A 17,711-nucleotide genomic window follows, 5' to 3' on the forward strand; every position below is an offset into this window, starting at 1 on the left:
CTTCCCAAGCTTTATGCGTGCTCCTTGACCTGAGACCTCACACTACTCAACTTTGAGAAAGCCAAAATCTAATTTCGTCAGCTGGGGTGTTTTGAGTCACCTGCAGTTTGTCACCAAACCGTGCTACCCGGCCACCAGCGCGCCCAGCTCCTATCCCAACTTTCAGCATCCACGAGTTGGAAGGCCACCTACGGGCTTTTGGGGAGAGCCCTGAGACGCAGGACAGGCAGGCCGTACCCCGCCCCAACGGGAGCCACCTCCGCCACCCGCCCCGCGCTCACGGGGTCGGCCGCGCTCACGGGCCGGACCCTCGAGCCCCTCCCCGGGCCAGGCCCCCCGCCGGGCGGCCGGTGCCACCCGCAGCCCCGCGGCCGCCGACCTTCCCCGGCACGCGCACGCGGGCCAGCCCCGATCTCTCCGGGAGGGGGCGGGGGGGGGGGGCGGGGGGGGGGGGCGGGGGAGGGGGCGGCCGGAGCCGTGCCCGGGTGAGCGCCCCGCGCGCATGCGCCCTGAGCGTGGCGCCCCCGCTCGGCTCCGCTCGGGCCGCGCTCGGCTATTTCCGCCTCTTTGTTTTAAACTCCGGGCCGAGCCTTTTAAATTTTATCCCCCCCTCCCCCCCCCCTTTTTTTTTTATTTTTTAATTTTTTTGGCGGGGGAGAGGAAAAGGGGCCGGTGTTTCCCCCTGTCTCGCGTTACCTCCCTCGCGTCCTCCGCTCGCTGTCCGTGGCGGCGCCCGGGGAAGGACGGGCCGGCGAGCAGGCGATCAGCGGCGGTGGCGGGGAGCAAAACCCCTCACCGGCCCCGAGAGGCGACCGCGCCCCTCCCCTGCCAACGGACACGGCGCCGCCCCTCCCCCGCCAGGTCAGTGCGGGGCCGTGGGGTGGTGTGGGGGTCGGCTGTGGGGCCGCGGGCCGTGTGGGGCCGGGCGAGGGCTTTGGGGGCGGGGCTGCCCCCCCACCCCCCCAGCCCGAGGTGTGTGCCGTGGGAGCCGCGGGGGGCCTCCGGCGAGGGCGTGCGGGGGGCGCGGGGCGAGGGTCGCCTCTGCCTCAGGGGTAGCGGTCTGCGGCGGAGCGGGCCTCCTGCCTCACGGTGTCGGGGGCTGGGGCGGGCGCGGCTGCGCCTGAACTTTCCGTGCCGCAGCAAGCGCTGTGTGTTCTCGGGGGCGGGGGGTGCCCGTTAGTAGGGGAGGCCGGGGTCTGCGTGGGATTCCGTCCCCTGACGCCCCTCCCGGATCAGGGAGTCTGGCGTGGGCCGGGGAAAGGTCCGCCGGTGTCTCCCAGCCCGACTGGACAGCTCCTGCCCGCCTCGGGGACGGGGGCCCGTGGCCTGTGGGGGCAAGGCGCGCGGGCAGCCCCTTCCCGCCGGCCGCGGAGCCGCTCGTGGCGGGGGGCGGGGGGGGGGGGGGGGCAGCTCGGCCGCCCCCAGGGCGGTGCTGCAGCCTGCGGGGGCCGCGGGGATGGCGCTGTCCCGAGTTGTCCCTGAGTGCGCGCCTCCCTTCAGGGCTGGGTTTGCGGGGCTCAGGAACCCCGCGCCTTTGGGAGAAGGGGTCGGTCTGAGGGAGGGGATGGCGGCTGGTAGCGGTGGAGGTACCGTTTCCCGAAAGCAGGGGAATGGAGGAGACATGTCCCATGCCTGTGCGACCCTAGCTATGCAGGGACCTGGCTTCAGTGCTGTCTGTGTAGTGGCATATGGGATTTCAGGTCTTGTGAGAAAGAGGAAATTAAGTAGGACTTGTACGTGAAATACAGAATGATTGTGGTGTGAGTTGTTCTGAGGTCTAAGGACACACACATATTTAATACCACAAAATTCTGACTGTTTTCTCAACCTCAGAGCCTTAGTGAGTTGTGATGCTGTCAGATTTGGTCTCTTCAGTAGGTCTGTTTTAGACTGCAACTGGCGGGTATTACTTCGGAGTGTCCCGTGTTGAAAGTTGAGCATGTCCTAAAGTTAGTAAGACTCACAGGAGGTTTGATGATTAAGTACTTAGATGTTCCTTTGTTACTTCACATTTGAGGTTTTTTTGGTTGGTTGTTTTTTTTTTTTTACTAGTTGTAAAACTGTCGGCCTATGCATGCTTTGTGTCAAATCAGTTTAGCTGTTTCCTGATTTCTGTATGAAATGTGTGCCTCTGAGAAACCAGTTCAAGATACTCTGTTTTATTATCTGTGTATGTTCTGGAACGTTCTTCTGGAATACTTTGGTATTTTTCAAAAGAATCCTATATAATTGTCTTCCAGAGTTTCACAGAAGAGCTAAGTTTGTGGATGAAAAAAGTTTGAATTCGAAAGAAAAAAGTTGAGATTAACCTTATGTTCAAGAAGCATCCCATCTATTTATCTTCCATTGTAAACTGCTTTCCTTTATTTAGCACAAGCAACTAGGCATATGCTAAATACATTGTTATGAGTCTTTTTAGTACTAGGTGGTGTGCTTTTAAAAATCTGTTGTTGATTATTTTTTGGTAGGATACTTGTGAATTTTATGTTTGTTCTTATAATGGCAGGTCAGGTGAGAATCCGAACTGTGATATTTATCATGCGTCTCATAAAGATGCTCCGCAATTTGTAAAAATTCTTGGTTGGTGACACAGAAATGGAAACCTTGTACACTTGCAGTAGTTTCCCTATTTCAATTCAGTTTAAGTTGTACTTGTTGATATTTTATAATGACTTTAAAAGAATACAGAACTTGTGCAGAACTGAAGGTACTTGGTGAGATCATGTAGGATGCACTACAAAAGGGTTAGGTGGTTTTCTAAAGAGGTGCATAGGGGTTCTGCCACAGAAAGCTGGGAAATAAATTTTAAAGCATTCTGTAAATCACTTTTTGAGAAAAATCTATTTGGTTTCTTTATGTGGGCTGATCTAGCCAGCTTGATCTTCTTACTCTGCTGTCACCATATAAAATCAAGACTGAACACTTGTAAATGTTGTATTGAAGTCGACTTACAAGAGTTTGTAACTATGCTAGCCTAATACTAATGCCGAGAAAGGCAGAAATTAATTACAATGCTATGAAATACTTCTGCTACTAAGAGACTTTAAAGTGTAGTTTCTAGTTGCTGCAGCTGCCCAACCTACCCTTACTTGTCCTGACTACCTACCTGATTTAGAGGACGTCGTCTCTAAGCTTTGTGTTTGTGATACAGGTAAGCTTTCTTAGCAAGAACCATTTTATGTCTGCTTTAGTAGCTTCTGTTTCCTTTTTCCCATGTGACTGTTTAATCTAGGTGGCCTTTTTAGCTTTAGTAATGTTCTCCCAGGACTGAAATACTCTCTGGGAAACTCTGTAAGAAGAAGTAGAAGCATTTCCTTTGAAGTTCTAAGCTAGATGCAACCAACAAAGAGAATGTGGGCATGATGTTTTAAAAACATGTATGTTGATAGCGTTTCACTTTTCAGCTACTGTCTTAAGAGGTGATACCAGCTTACAAGAAAGTCTGATGAGATCTTGTATGTTACAACATTCTCTCTCTTGTTGTTGTTTTGGAATTATTGTCCAATTGGTACACATGTGGAAGTAAGCATTACTAAATGGAGGCTTGTATTGACAATGGTATTTGCAGGTGCAGTGGATTTAAGACTGTTGGCATTCCTGAGAGTTTAGTAATTTAAACTCTGTTCTCTTTTCATTATTGCTACTAAAGATGTTTAACAATGGTTGAAACTACTCTGATTTGCTAGGTTAGGTATGCTGTCATGTTTAAAGGAAACCTTCCTAGGGCAGTTTGATTAGAGTAGGTTAAAAGCCAGGCACAAGCTGTCCGTGTATTTTGATCTTATACAAGACTTATTTTGAAGCTCTGTCTTGAAGTAAACTCACAGTTTTGTATTCTTTGCACCTCCCTTTTTAAAATGCAAGCTTGCTGTATTAGACTGTAAGTTTAGCTAGTAAGTGGAAGTCATAAATGCACTAAAACTGAAAAGCAAAAGGGGTTATTCTGTATTAAAAGCAATCTTTGCTATTGTGATATGTAACACAGCTTTGTTGCTAACTGAAGACATACTATAAAGATATTTTTTATGTTTTTCTATAATTGCTCTAAGGAGCCAAAAAAACCCTTGCTGCTCTTATCTGAATTATTTTTTTTTCAAGTTAATTTTACTGAATAAGTGCATCTATATTTAAATCAGCAGACTATGAAAATGAAATACTCAGTGTGGTGGGAACTAGTGAGATTGAAAGCCTTATTTGCTATTGAAAGTTTGATTGAAGTTTGCTGCAAGGACCTGAAGTCTTGCAGCCATATTGCAGAGCTAGCATTTTAGGAAGGAATAAACCAGCAGTACGTTGATCATTAATACTATTTTCCCTTTTTTTTTCTCTCCCCCTCCCCCATCACACTATGTGTAAGGACGTAAGGGTCTTTTTATTTCTTTGTCAAACGCAGCATGTATTATTTAGAAGTAGGGGGTAGTACAGATCATTCGAAAGTAGGGGGAATGACTGAGTATGGTGAGCTCAAGTTACTTGTTCTTTGTGCCAAAAGATGACTGCTCTCACAGTTATGACTGCCTCTTTTTCAGATCACAATTTTAAGTTGACAGAGCCAGTGGGGGAAATTGTTGAAGGGGTTGAGGGGAAAACTGGAGATAATCGAGGTGTGTTGGCATTACTACAATGCAGGGTAAGACTGTAAGGAGGAAATACGCAACTATGAAGAAAACCAGGCTTTTTTGCAAGATTTGCTGCAAGTAGAACTTATTTAACCTAGCTCTACCATTATTTTCCATCTCTCTGCAAAATGGCAAGAAGGAGGCTTATTATCCCTACTGACATATATTTATGTTGACATTAACAGATAGCTATTTCATATTCTAACCTTGTGTCTGATAGCATAGAACTTTGTCTGCATTAAAAGGGCTCATGTTTTGGTGGCAATAAGGATCCTTCTTGTTTGAAACTGAGGCTATACTAGTTGTTGGGAACTGAGGATATCTATGCCTTGTGAACAGCGTAAATTCATTTTCATTTAAGGTCAGAAGCATTCTGTGTATGATAGGAATGGGTGAGAATGTGCTGTGCAGTGTTTGCTTAATTAAGAGAGGGAAGTTATTTTTTCAGATTGCCAAAATGATTATCATGTTACTTGTTGACTTACAAATGGCTGTCTTGCCAAGTTTTTCATTTTTAGTTAAGAATTTTCTTTTCACACTCTGCATAACCAGACAGTCAGTGTATAACACTATCTGTAGTTGATTATATAATAATCATTGTGATGTTACTGGATATAATGCAAATCTTGCGTGAATTATGCCTGATACTATGCCAGAACAGGTCATCCCTGCTGTCTTCTCTTGCAGTGTTCATGCAAACATTAACATGTTTGTAACCAAAGATCTCATTTATTAATGAAAATATGTAAGCATTGCCAGTGCAGTGTTGGCTGATTTTCCAGGTAATGTGTGGTGCTGTACAGCTTTTTCAAATTTTTCACCGGAAAGGACAAGCTGAAAGGTACAATACAGATAGCTAACTTTTATATTCTTTTTGTATAAATAATTATCTCTGACATTTCTTGTATCTGAATGTTTAGTTTTAGTACACAGATTGCCGTAACAAAAGCCATGGGTCACTTGGTTACTTAGGTAAAAGATTGCCAAATGTAGTTTAACTAGACAAAATATTTATTATAACAAATTTATTGTTGTACCGAGCAGTGGCAATCAGTAGAATTTATTTGAGGGATGGGAGTGTTTGGTTTTGTTTATTTTTTTTTAACATAGTGGCATGCCTTGTTCCTTTAGAGTAACTTTTCCCAAAAATTATTTGGACATACAGATATTTGAAAGTTAAAGTTGTGTCTTGGGACTGAGGTCAAAATGGACTGGGATCTTTTCGTAACAACTGTGTTTCAGATGATTGTATTTCATACTTTTCTGTTGTGATAATAACCGAGTTTTGTTTCATTGTTTGTTTTTTTCCTAAAATATAAAGTATGTTCTAAACACAAGGACTCCAGTCTGATTGGAGGATTCAAAATAGGCAAGAGGTAAGAGAATTTTTTATGTGCTTGTTTAAGGACTTAAGCATACACACTGCTGAAGATACATATGCCCCTGTTTCTAAATCAAATAATTTATATTTCGAACTCATAACTTCTGTTAAACCTGTATCAGTTAAAGATACTTCTGATACTGTTTCCGCACTGTAAGAGAGTGCTAAGACACTGTAATCAAATCAGTCCTGTTAATACTTGAAATGCTTTTCTTTCCACCTGTGAATTATTCATTTCTAGGTGTGGACCCCAAACCAGTGTACAGTGTTTGCCTGGTTGGTTCTGTTTATATTTGTGAAGCGCCTCAGTTGCAGTGCTACAGCAAGCGATTCCCGTAGACTTTCTTATACTAGTTGGTTGTTTCCTGTCTGTTTTCCAAGCTGTACTGAATCTTTTTCAGGGAAAAGTAAGCATAACACCACCACTTGTTAAATGCTCACTTAGAATTTCTTATCCACAAGTACAAGTTGTTCTTGCCCTGTGCAAAAGTCAGTGCTTGTGGAAAAGTTCTTTTCTGTTGGTGTGGAAACAACATAGTAAAAAATTATATTCTCTGAGTGAAATCCATCAGGTTTAGAAACAAACATTTACGTTTTTTATGAACAGTTACATGGTTTGATTTCATTTGTTGAATGAAGAAGTAACTAAGCTGCCTTTTGCTATAGCAGTTTCCTAAGACTGATTGCAAAGTAGCCTTGCATCTGAAATCAGTTTATGCTTTAAGATCATGGGTTTTGTATTGCGTTGTCATAAAATGATGATTATTTCACAGGTTAAAATCTTGGTAAAAAAAAAAATTCTCTGGTCTATGCTCGTGCTGTTACCAGACAAATTACAGCAAGGTGCCCAGTATTTTTGTTTGTTTGTTTGTTTTTTCCCCCCTGGAAAATCCATATATGCATTTTCCTTCTGCAAGTAAATTGGCACTAACTTACCTTGAATCTGTATTTTTAAATTCCAGTCTATGTCTATTTCTGCAGTGAAATCTAAAATCTAGTCTATTTCAAATACTGAGGTAATACCTCAATTTACCAAAAGTTTGAATCTAACTATTATTGAGCAGGAGTAGTTTAATTGAAAGGTGCTTTTTAATAACATTTATCCTTGTTAATAGTAGCATTATGCTTGGTGGCATCAGAATAAGCAGTTTATTTGCCTACCAATTTATTAATCTTGTTTTCTAATCCTGTACTTCCATTTCTTGCCTGGCTAGAATACATAGAAATCCCGCCCAAGCTCAGGTCATTATGTAATAATTTCAGAACTTGTGTGTATATTAAAAAAAAATGCTTCATTTGTACTTCTTATTACGGCCATTATCCACAAGAAAACTAGGCTTATATCTGAAGTAGCTTAATGGCACCTGGGCAGATAAAAAGGCTCTGGGTAGCTAGTGGAGCTAATTTTCTTCAGTTCACCTTCTTCAAGATTTGTCAGATGTTATCAGAAGCAGTCTGTATATTGATCCACGTGGTATTAAGTGAATGTTGGCACTTGAAGGTTTCATTTTATTAAGGTCATTGAAATATGTAGGTGTAGAAAGTACTGTATTAGTTGCAGTCGCTTTTAATGCAACTTTTTTAGGCATAATCTTAGATGCTGACACCAGAAGTTGTTTATCAGGAATATGTTTGCTCTAATCTATAGTAGTTATTTAGATAATGTAAGGTTATTGTGCCCAGATGATAATAGCTCATGGGTTGTGTGATTGTGATTTTATGACTAAAAATGGCTTGAATTTGGACCAAGTGTTACAAAGAGAGGATAATGCCTTGCTTTTTTTTTATTATTGTTCTTATTGTTATTGACAAAAAGTTAATTTATTCTTTTTTACTGTAACACTGCAAGGGGACACAGAGAAGTGTAGGTCTAACTATATAACTCATTTTGGGAGCAAGGATGTAAATGGTTTATGGTCTTGAAATTAAGTATTTTGCTACTTCTCTTTGGGAAGAGAAAGTACGTTCTGTCCCCATGTTTCAGTTGCTCCCTCAGTCGCTCCACCAAATGGGTCAAATGACTTGCCTCAGTGAAACTTGAGGTAGGTTTCCAAAGCCACTGCAGGGCATTTATTCCTCAATCACAAGCATGAGTCAAGACTGAACTGGATTTCTGGAGATGATTGGAACGTGTCGTGGAGTTTTGTTTTATCTTTAGAATGTGGAAAGACATAAGTGAAAGATTCCTCTTCTGTAGCCTCCATTATTAGCCCTGATATTACTGTATGATATATTCACTGGAAGAGTGAAGACAAGGGAAAAATGAGCTGCTTTAACTTCTCTGCTATATTCCTTAGACACTTACTGCTTCCTATGATAAGTAACCTTTTTTCAAGTTAGTCATCCATTATACCATCTGCAGACATTGACAATTTTAGCATGCAAATGGAAAAAAACCAAACAACCAGCTCTCTCTTCTCCCAGCTTTAATTCAAAACCAAAGGAATGAAATTTTTTTTCCTTAAAATTACTTTTTCTACTGTTCATAGCGTATGAAGAGATCTACACATGGTACATCCTGACACAAAAAGTCTTCCAGATGCTCAGGATTTGCTGTGTGGAGATCACTGTGAGGCAGCGTCCTTTCAGTCCTTGTCAGCCAAACTTTCAAAATACGTTATTTCTTGTGAGGTATTTTATTAAGTTGTGTTCTAAAGAATGGAGGGAGAGAATGTCAGTGAAGATGTCATCTATTTAAACAATTACTACTTTTTTATTCATGCTTGTAAGTTATTTTGATTGTCCCTTATGGCATAGTTCAATCTCCAAAAGCAATTCTTGGTGAATTGCAGAGGAACCAAATTTAAGCCTATAGATACTGCTAGCAGGCTGCAATATTTAACATCCTGCACTGAAGTACTGTTTTCTACCCTTTTTGCTGTATGTGTCACACATCCATCTAGTGTTTAAATTTGTTGTGGGAAGCAATAAAGGTCTATGAAATTGATTTTGCTTTTAAAAATTCTTGGGTGGAGACTTAAGGTATAGCTGGAATGCGATTATTATGATAAATCACAAAGGTAGTGTTTATTTATTTACTGGTTTATTCCTTGCATGGACTATCAGACCCTATTTAGGCTAAATGTTTTCAGAGAATATTTTCTTCCTACAGGTTTTTAATGGTTTGTATCAATGTGTGGTTGAAGAGTTTTGTTGGTAATGGCCATCTCTTTGAATGCTAATTATCAAATCTCTGATAATTCTATAAGTTCAGTGATATTTTCAATGATGGATACTTTTTCATATAGAATGAATAAAAGATTGATACAAGTTTTAGCTTATAGATTTCAAAAATTCCTTGCATATCAGGTGCTTATTTTAACAGTACAGAATATTAGCACAAACCACTAATGAAGGCGACTTTATTCCAGTACAGACTCAGCGTAGCAGAAGAGCAAGGGGAAACTTCAGGAAGAAAGGCAGGTGAAGTGAGAGCTAGATCCACCAACTTGCTGTCAGCCACAATTCTGGAGTGCGGTTCTTATGGCATACATTAGTAAGATCTCCCAAAATGATGATCTGTATTTCCCTTTTTATGTTCACTAAGATACACACTTTAATGATAAGCCATGCAAACTTTCTCAAAATTGCCAAACACTAACAGCTTAACCAAATCTCAGAGAAAGTAAACAATTACCAGTGTCCCTTACCACAGCTTATTCAGCACCTGCTGCAGCAGTGAAAAAATGTCTTAACAGTGAAGATTTTGAAATCTTTCCTTGCTGCAGCATGGCCAGTGAAACATCAAAAAGTCAAACAAACCAACTCGAACCCCAAACACAACAACATGGTTTGATTAACTGCAGATACCTTTTCTGTGAAGTGCTGTTTCTTAGTGGAAGATAATACATGGTTTCATATTGCTAGATGTTTAACTTTTTCACCCCCTTCCTAGATGCGTGCAGAAACTAGATCTAATGATGATGTAGAAATGAAAATAAATGGAATGTGAGGCCTTTATAATTCTTTTTAAAAGTGTAAGCTTTCAAAAACTTACTCTGTTGAGAATGTTTTGAACATTTTTGAACTGGAAAGTTGGAGCGTTCTTCAGTCATTTGTGATGTGGTTGGGTTGGAAAAGGATGGCTATTTCAGTTCTTAAAAGACAATCCCTGCCCCCCCCCCAAAAAAAACAACCCAAAAAACAAAACAAACAACCACCCCAAAACCCAAACAAAACCGTTAAAACTATGTACTTGTAGTCAAACAGGTACTTGAGAATGCTGGCTTCTGCATGCCGACTTGAAAATATAGTATTTGTTTTACATGAGCACACATAGAAGTTTAAGGAAATTTCAGAGATACTAGGCTCATGTTACTGTAATCAATTCATTAAGCCTGCCAAAAGCATGAGGTGGAATCTTTCCCTTACGCAATATGACTGATACCAAATACAAACACCTTAAGGCAAGTTCAGAACATACGACCTACAAGAAACGTGGCTGATGAAATGTAGTTATGTCTTCTGTGTTTTGGTAAAAGGTACTTCGAAAACTTTGCAGTGTCTGCTGCTTCTGATGGATAAAGTTACTGCATTTGCCGAAAAGGTAAAAACTTGTTAAGATGTTTGCATTAGTAGTTCAGTGCTGCTCTTTATGCTCTTGTTATGTTTTAGTATGGTGAAGATGGTGTGGTCAGCATGTCAAAATAAGCCAAGAGCTGAAAAAGCTAGAATTACTGTGTTGGAGGAATGTTTTCTGTGCTTACTGCATGAGTACAGGCTTTTCCCCTATATTTGTAGTCCATTTTGTTTATAAATGGGAAAGAATTAAAACCCTCCCACAGTAAGCTAGATTACATTTCAGTGTTTCTTTCTTCCAAGAGAGTAACTTCCTTTTCTTCCTCCTTTGCTCAAAATACTATTTCACAGGATGGTCAGGGTTGGAAGGGACCTCTGGAGATGATCTAGTCCAACCCCCTACTAAAGCAGATTCTTCTAGAGCAAGTTACATAGAATTGCATCCAGGCAGGTTTTGAATGTCTTCAAAAAAGGAGCTTCCACCACCTGTTTGAGCAGCCTGTTCCAGTGCTCTTGTCACCCTCAGAGTAAAGATGTTTTTCTTCATACTCAGATGGAACTTCCTGTGTTGCAGTTTGTGCCCTTTGCCCCTTGTCCTGTCGCTTGGCACTACTGAAAAGAATCATAGAATCAGTTAGGTTGGAAAAGACCTTTAAGATCATCAACTGTTAACCCAGGACTGCCAGCTCTATCACTACACCATGTCCCTAAGCATCACTTCTACACAATTTTGAAACACCTTGGGGGATAGCGATTCCACCACCTCCCTGCGCAGCCTGTTCCAAAGACTGACCACTCTTTTGATGGAGAAATTTTTCCTGATAGGCCATTTCCTCTTGTCTTGTCACTTGTTACCTGGGAGAAGAGACCAACCCCCACCTGCCTACAACCTGCCTACCCTTTCAGATAGTTATAGAGAGCAGTAAGTTCCCCCTGAGTCTCCTTTTCTCCAAACTAAAGAACGCCAGTTCCCTCAGCCACTCCGCAGAAGACTTGTGCTCCAGACCCTTCACCAACTTCGTTGCCCTTCTCTGGACACGCTCCAGCATGTCTACACCCCTCTTGAAGTGAGGGGCCCAAAACTGAGCATGCTATTCAAGATGCAGCCTCACTAGTGCCGAGTGCAGGGGGACAATCACTTCCCTTGTCCTGCTGGCCACGCTTTTTTGGATACAAGCCAGGATGCTATTGGCCTTCTTGGCCACCTGGGCACACTGCATGTGTGGCCCACTCTTGGCCCATGGGCAGCGTGCTGTCCACCAGGACTCCCACATCCTTCCCCACAGAGCTGCCTTCCAGTAGGTCAGCCCCCAGCCTGTGCTGGTGTGTGGGGTTGTTCCTCCCCAGGTGCAGGACCTTACACCCGCCTTTGCTAAACTTCATGAGGTTCCTCTCTGCCCAATTCTCTGGCCTGTCCAGGTCTTGCTGAATAGCAGCGCAGCTTTCTGGTGTGTCAGCCACTCCTCCCAGCTTTGTATCATCAGCAAACTTAATGAGGGTACGCTCTGTCCCTTCATCCAGGTCATTGATGAGTAAGTTGGACAGGGCTGGACCCAGTACTGGCCCCTGGTAACACCACCATCTACAGGCCTCCAGTGAGACTCTGCACCACTGATCACAACCCTCTGAGCTCTGCCATTCAGCCAGTTCTCAGTCCACTCGCCTAACCTACACTTCTTGAGCTCACCTGTGAAGATGTTATGAGAGACAGTCTCAAAAGAGTTGCTGAGATTAAGGTAGACAATGCACACTGCTCTACTCTCATCTACCCAGCCAGTCTTTCCATCACAGAAGGCTGCCAGGTTGGGCATGATTTGCAGTTTTTCATTTTCCTTTCTATTACCTGTTGAATGTTGCCATTTCTTTCCTGATTCCTTTCAAGTATTCATTCTTCTACTACAAGTATATATGCTTTTGCCACTCTTATGGCAGTCTTCATTTTAACTGCTGTTTATATAGAAGCCTATTTCTCAGTGGGTTTGAGTGCAGTTTATGCAGGTACAGCAGGAGAAAAGGAGAGTTCTGCTGAGCACACTTCCTTTGTCCAGGTTGCTGGATTTTCCATGCCTTTTTAGGGTTGACAAGTGCTTATTCATTGGCCTTGATTCTGCAGAGGGCAAATAGCCTTCAGCATTTTCTGCACAGCTGTGGAATAGAGGGCCTCACAGTGTCTTGATAGTTCAGCTGCTCTGTTGCAGATCAGCTGAAATGCCCTTTGTGCTTTCAGCATTGTGGCTGGCTGTCCACTGTCTTTCAAGGGAAGTTTGTCATGTGTAATGGATGATACTTGAATAGAAGACTTACAAGAAATATGTGTGCTGCTCAGGGCCTACAAGGCTGACACTAAAGGAGGGTCTGCTAGAGTAGGAGTTGATGCAGCTTTGTGGTAAGTGCATCCTCTAATAAGTGATGATTTTCTCCTGGTATTTTAGTATGTCTGTCACTGGTGGAAGGGGAGGGAGGAAGATAGCAAACAAGCACCAGGGTAGCTTGGCTTAAAGTTAGGTGATATGATTTGGGCTGACAGCTTCATGGCAGGATTTGAAAGGTTTCATGCTACTGTTGTGGTCAAAGTAGGTTTTCACAGTATGTTTGTCTTGTAAGGCATTGACACTGAAATTAATATATAAAGTACTGTAGATTTCTCCCTGAAGGCACCTGAGAAGATAGAATTGGCTACATCAGGTATTACTCTCTAGTCATCAGCATACTGAACTGGTGATTAATTTTGTTTTAAAAATACTTAGGCTCCCGATATTTCATTTATGCAAAAGATTCTACTCGGCAAAGAAGTGGAAATGACAACTCATGTTTCACTGAAAGCATGAAACTTATGGCTTTAGTCTGTTCAGCCTAGGGCTATTACATTTTAGTAGTTTACTTGACTAAGATCGAAGTATTTAGTGAAGAGAATTGCAAGTCCTCATAACAGAAAAGTCAGATGTTTACTGTGTCTAGGACTGTTGGGTTCCTGCTTATTACAAATACTCAAGCCTTTTGCAAGTAAAATGGTGTTGAATTTGATTTGGTTGGCTTGACTTGTACAGTGTAGTATTATCAATGAGGATTAACAGTGTACTGATGGAGGTTTTTGTCACCTGATGAAGTTTTCTGTACTTTGGAGCTTTTGAGCAAATGTAATTTGAGTAATTATATCTTAGCTTAGTGTTGGACTGAATCAACTCTTTGAACTGGCTGAGTGTGTGCTCAGACTGGTGTATTTGTTCAAGGGAAGAGGCAGATGTGCATAGTAGAGCAAGAATTGCAGAATACAAACACAGGAGGCCAGAACTAGATTGGCAAAGGCTGTTGTCCGTGTCCTTGGTTAAGCTAGTGGAGCTTAAGATGCGGGTATGCTAGACTTCACAACTTGTTTTGGCACCCTCAGATTCTTCACATTACACTGAACTGGGCAATGTTGGAAATCCAGAAACTAATGAGTACTTGTGTCCTAGTTTCAGCTGGTTCAGTGCTGTGGTTTGGATTTAGCAGGAGAGTAGTGTAGATAATACACTGATGTTTTAGGTGTTACGTAGTGCTTACCCTAAGTCAAGGACTTTTCTGTCTCTCATGCTTTGCCAGTGAGCAGGTGCACAAGAAGCTGGGAGGGGACACAGCCAGGACAGCTGACCCAAGCTAGCCAAAGGGATATTCCATACCATAGAACATCATGCTTAGCATATAAACGGGGGGCTGGCTGGATCGCTGCGCGGGGACTGGCTGGGCATTGATCAGCAGGTGGTAAGCAATTGTACTGTGCATCACTTGTTTTTCTTCGGGTTTATTCCTCTCTCTCTTTCTCCTTTTCTTTGTTATCATTATAGTTTATTTTCAATTAAACTGTTCTTATCTCAACCCGTGGGTTTTACCTACTTTCAGATTCTCCTCCACATCCCACTGGGGCGGGGTGAGAGTGAGCAAACAGCTACATGGTATTGGGATTGAACCACAACAACTTGTCAAGAAAACTAGCTCTGCTGTGCCGTTCTATTTGCTGTTGCTCAGTCTTTGTCATAAGTGGTGTCAGTGCAGGTGATCTGAATATCTCCCTCTCTCCCTTCCTATTGTACTTGGGTTCTTCAAGTGATGATGAGTAGTTGCAACAGGTCTGTCCTGTAAAACTTTGGAAATTGTCCCTGTGAAAACATTCTGTTTCACTTGCATTAACAGCTAGTTAAAAGAAAGTTGTTGTATGCCTTGCATTATGAAACCAGAGCTTTCTGCTATTTATACTAACTGTACTTTGCATCTTCTAAACATCAAGTACTTGAAGAATGCTGTCTGCTGTAAAATTATCAGTGGTATCTAAATTTGATGCAGGGCTTAAAGCCCATATAGGTTTCATTTTTATAATCATTTGGATTTATACTAGTGAAGACTCAAAGCTAACTTGTTTCTCTTAAAATTCACAATGTCTAGCTGTGCAAGCTCCTTTATATTGAACAAAGTAAAATGTTCTTGAAGACAGTAAGGGGAGGTTGCTTGGATACTTGAAAAATATGCCACACTAGTGAAATGAGGTAGCATTGTTGGGTTTTTTTCCAGCCCTTTGCAAGTATATTGACAAAGAATTACATGCTACTGGGAAAACTTCAGGGGTTATGAATATTTTCCCTTCTGGCAGTGATTGCCAGCTATAGCTTTATTCCAGCTGTTAATGGTTTGATGTACTATTGACATGATGTACATGTTTATTTGTTAAGAAAAAGGAAGCTTTTGAGAGTGCATTTACCAGTCTTTGGTAATTTTGCAGTCTTTGGAAGTAACATATACAAACCTCTGGTGCTTTTGCTCTATGCAAGTTCTAGCTCAGATGGTCCTGATTCTGTATTGCATTCCTGTGTCTCCTCCCCAGTGTTTTTACTTTAAAAATTGTATTTGTTTTGAGAAAGAAAAAAATAAAAAAAGAATGAAACTGTTTTCAAAACTGAAGTTGCACAACTTCCGAATACTTCCAAATACTGCAAAATGTGGAGGACTGGAAAAGCTTTTTTGCTCTATTGATTAAAATCCTGCTATATAGTTTGATATTAAATAAACAATGCTAACCATCAGGTTTCTTTTCATATTTGCAGCCAATTGAAAGGCTAGATTTTGTCTGGGGTAAGAAGGCTGCAGCAGCAATTGTTCAAAGGAGACTAAGTTACGTTGTTGCTTCAATTTATATCTGAAAGAGCTGAAGTTAAATACAATAGAAGTGTGAGCAGAGTGTATCTTAAAGCCCTCCTGGGGTTTCAAGAACAAAAGAAGAAATATTTTGCAAGGCTCCTTTTCATTTGAGTTGTATGTTTCATGGGTAGCTAACTCTATGTAAGTTAGTGTGTGTATATTTGAGTCCAGGAAGAATACAGAATACCTACTAAGCATTTGCAAGGTATGGGTCAATTTTAGCAACATTTGCTCATCTGCTGTCATAACAGCACAGAGGCAATTATTGGACATATGAGTGAAGCTGAAGGCTTTGACTGAATTTTTTTAACCAGAGTCATGGTTATGTAATTTTTCAGGTTCTTTCAAATCTTTGTTTTGTTTGTATTAATTAACCATCAAGTGTTGTAATCTGGGTTTATGCTATGTGGGGATGTTAAAAAGAAAAGTGATTGTTGGTGGAATATACGTTCAGTTAATTGTAGCACCTGCTGTGATGGAGAGACGGGACGCAGCTTGATGCAAGCAAATGTCAATTTATTGTTCAGAAGCACGAGTTTATATCGACCAGTTCCATCCTTATTCTTCCAAGGCTTCAAAACACCACCATAGGGGTCACCATTTGAGGAGACTGAGGCACGGAGTCCCGGATCTGACCAGAAGACCCTTCATGACTCCATATACATCTCCCATAGGGGAAGACACTTGATTCCCAAGTTTCACACAGCTCACCTCTCAATTCCAGAGGGACTTTTTTTCAATTCCTGCTTCCTTTCAGCAGCTCATTCAACGTTCTGTGGGACTCGCAGCCTGCCGCTCAGCCTGGCGGTTCATAAACCCCTCACGTTGGGGTCACCAATTTGCTGCGAATGAAGAGACGGGACGCAGCTTGATGCAAGCAAATGTCAATTTATTGTACAGAAGCACGAGTTTATATACACTTTCAGAAGCTGCGTGTTTTAAACAGATTGGTTCTTGAAGCTAAGCATTGCATACTAGGCAATCCCTGATTGGTGGTTACCTCTCCTTGGCGCCATCCGTCCCCCACTCCCCTGTGCTCTGTCAGCATGACTCATCATGTTAATTGTTGTGTTTATTCACACTCCTTGTCCTCCCAGGGTTGACCTACAAGCTCAAGCACATTCCCCTCAGCTAACTGATTGCCACGCATGGTCCTAATTTCCAGCCCACTACTGCAAGCACCTTCCTACTTCTTGCCTGCAGATAGCTTCTGGCCTCTCACTACAGATATCCATTTTGACAGCTACTGTTTTATTGGGCTGCCAGTGTGTCTGGACCAGTAAATGGAGTCAAGTGACTGAAAACCTTAATTTTTAAAGGCCTTTTACTAAATACCATAATGAATTGTCTTTTGTTCCTACATGAATATTCTTTATCCTCTCTTTTTCAAAAATAGGCAGTATTTGCATGAGAGTGGGAAAATTTGTTGTTTCTGATAGAGATCTGTAACAAGTTCAGATAAAAGGTACAAAAATCCTAGTATTCAGGCTACCATACAATGACTTACTAGGGATACGCCTTTTCTGTGTCTTTGTTAATAAGTGGTTGGTTTCTGGGGTTGTAGAATCACATGTAACATTTTATGCAATTAGATGTTTTCATTGTAGGATTAGGATTTTTCAACAATGGAAGTTAAAACATACCTATATAAGGGGAAGGAGGAAGGGAAAAATCACCAAAACTCAAGTTTTTTCGGAGCTGATGACATAGGTGCATAAGGCTTCTTGCTTCTCCATGGTGAACTTTTCAAGCTGTTGTTAATTTCCATGGAGTCATAGAGCAATAAGTGGAAATGTACACCCATCAGTTCAAATAACAGCTGAAAGTCACATGGTATTTTGAGTTGCTCAGCCATCTGCAGAGGACATAGTAATCAAGATTACAATCTGTTTCAGCAGTAGTTAAGTCCTAGATTACTTTCTCTGAAGTGCACGGATACTATTCAAAAAAGTGGTGTGGGTTCAGACAATAGAATCTCACAGAAGATTTGATTTTAAAGGACTTTGCTCTTCATGAGATTCAAG

At 41.8% G+C, this 17,711-nt stretch overlaps 1 protein-coding gene across 10 annotated transcripts in view; it reads left to right on the forward strand.

Moving 5' to 3' along the window:
* Window positions 1–522: 522 nt before the first annotated feature.
* PCGF3 (polycomb group ring finger 3) overlaps window positions 523–17,711 on the forward strand; it is a 60,885-nt gene continuing 43,696 nt past the window's right edge. For 2 of the 10 annotated variants that reach the window (XM_055698896.1, XM_055698902.1), the window contains exons 1-2: window positions 524–861; window positions 5,941–5,995. The gene's annotated coding sequence lies outside the window, so the exon portion shown is untranslated. Of the gene's footprint in view, window positions 862–1,416; window positions 5,996–14,100; window positions 14,260–17,711 lie in introns of those variants that run through there. The other 8 variants (XM_055698897.1, XM_055698904.1, XM_027816169.2 and 5 more) reach the window with 6 other exon arrangements.

The sequence above is a fragment of the Falco cherrug genome, chromosome Z (assembly GCF_023634085.1).
Source record: "Falco cherrug isolate bFalChe1 chromosome Z, bFalChe1.pri, whole genome shotgun sequence".
NCBI lineage: Eukaryota > Metazoa > Chordata > Aves > Falconiformes > Falconidae > Falco > Falco cherrug.